The sequence below is a fragment of the Nicotiana tomentosiformis genome, chromosome 12, assembly GCF_000390325.3.
Source record: "Nicotiana tomentosiformis chromosome 12, ASM39032v3, whole genome shotgun sequence".
In the NCBI taxonomy this organism is placed as follows: domain Eukaryota; kingdom Viridiplantae; phylum Streptophyta; class Magnoliopsida; order Solanales; family Solanaceae; genus Nicotiana; species Nicotiana tomentosiformis.
In genome coordinates this window covers 30,963,699-30,965,663 of record NC_090823.1, presented here as the reverse complement: position 1 = coordinate 30,965,663, position 1,965 = coordinate 30,963,699, and the positions used below count along the sequence as shown (strand labels likewise).

General features: G+C 33.4%; 1 pseudogene; it reads right to left on the bottom strand.

Moving 5' to 3' along the window:
• Window positions 1–205: 205 nt before the first annotated feature.
• Window positions 206–347, bottom strand: LOC117281616 (U4 spliceosomal RNA; annotated as a pseudogene).
• Between the last annotated feature and the right edge of the window lie 1,618 nt (window positions 348–1,965).

Genomic DNA, 1,965 nt, shown 5'->3' with positions numbered 1-1,965 from the left:
TTGGAATTGACTAAACATCTTTCGTCATATGTTAACTATTGTGTTGCCCACGTGGTATGACTGTATTTTATCAATACAAAAAGTATGAGGCTAATCAAACTTTTAGTTTAGAAAGAAGTTTGTTGAGTTCGAAAGATTATGCACATGAAAGTGTAATCCAATTGTCAATCATTTCCTAAATTCTTTTTTTTTTAGGGCTTTACCCAGAAGGGATGCCCTTTCAAAAATTCTCAATGGCCAAAGCAAAACCAGGGCCAAAGAGGGGGTTTGGAAATAGTTTTCAACCAGCAATAGACGCACCTCGGTTAGTACCTCACTAGCTGCGTCATTGGCCCAAGCGCAACGATGCCTAAATTCTTTTGGAATTGGCTTTGTACTATAAAACTCAAAAGTTAACTCAAGTTTTTTGCACTAGTGTATATAGTGAACACTCGTTATCGGTTAAAAATGTAGTTGAATGTAGAATGGATCATGTGAATAGTGCGCGTACCATATAAGTGTTGGAAGAGGAATTTGTTGAACATTTAGTTTACTGTTAGCCAGAGCTAGCCTTTCATGGAAACTTAGTCCAGTTAGATGGCTTATACCGACTGATATATCTAATTTTCTATGTGGTGGTTCAAGCTTTATATATATTCAATTTATCCCCAACTCATGCATCTTTTAACTTATCATAATTTGAAAAGCTAGAAATTCAACAAAAACAATTATGGTGGTTTTTTTATGCTTCGGATTCACTTGCTAAAAACTTGTTTTATATCAATGAATTTGATTCAATTTTGTAAGAAAGCCCTTTGACAAAAGCACACAATGCACATGATTCTCATAGTTATCTTGATAGGGTTCTATTATTTATGATGCATGCAAGAATACGCACTAACAACTTGTTTAGATGGTTGTTGCCCATTGTATCGTATTGTATGGTTATCCCAAAACAATGTCTGTTTTGATTGTTTAGTTAAAATTGGTTGTATTGTATTGTAAAATCCATTATTCCGGAATAATGAAAAGTCCCATTTTTTAAAATAACCGAACTGGTATGGTGGGATTGTTTTCTGTTTTTCTTTTCAATTATGCCCTAACTTATTACTTTATAATTCTATTTTACCTTTTTTTTAATCCAACTCTCCTAATCTATAACTTATGTTTTCATTCCTTTTTTTCTTTTGCCACTTCCAATACAATACAATACAATACGATACATTATAAAATAATGGGTAACAATGATCCAAACATAATGTAACTTACAGAAATTGAATGTGTATTGAAATTGTGGTGATGAATGCCTTGGGATTTTTGCTTCATGTCCAAGGTGGCTCTTGTAAGATTTTCTTACGTTTTAGTGGCACAATAAGTTTAAGGCCTATAATTAATATTTAATTAATGAGTAAATCTCATCCGTCCGATCGGTTACTTGATGGACGTACCAGATTAAATGAGAACCTCTATAAATTGGTCCTCTCCCCACCCATTAGGGTTACCGTATTTTATTTTCTCTCTTCCATCACTAAAGTCGGCGGTAATGAAAGCTAGGGCAAGGGGCGAGAAACCAATTTGAATTAATGCTTCCACTTCACGATGATGGCTTACGATTCAGGCATATTTTCTGTATGATTTTGTGTAAGATTATCATGTTCAAGATCCTGGTATGCAATTAAAATTTATGCTAACATGTGATATCAGAGCCTAGAACTAGAACTGATAATCTTCTTCTATGATAATATTTATTGGCTCTTCCGCTTCAGAAAATTGAGCCTTAAGTTTTCTGAAAACCAACATAACTAAATTTGAATTTCTAGCAGATCTAGAAAATTGAGATTCAATCTCGAAAGCAAGCCTTCTGGTTAGATACAATCTTGCGGCGATGGATCTGGTTGACATAATAGATAAATAAATTAAATTATTAATGAATGTAGCCGTGAAAAAAAAAAAAGAAACACGCCTCAAATTAAGAATAAGTAACTT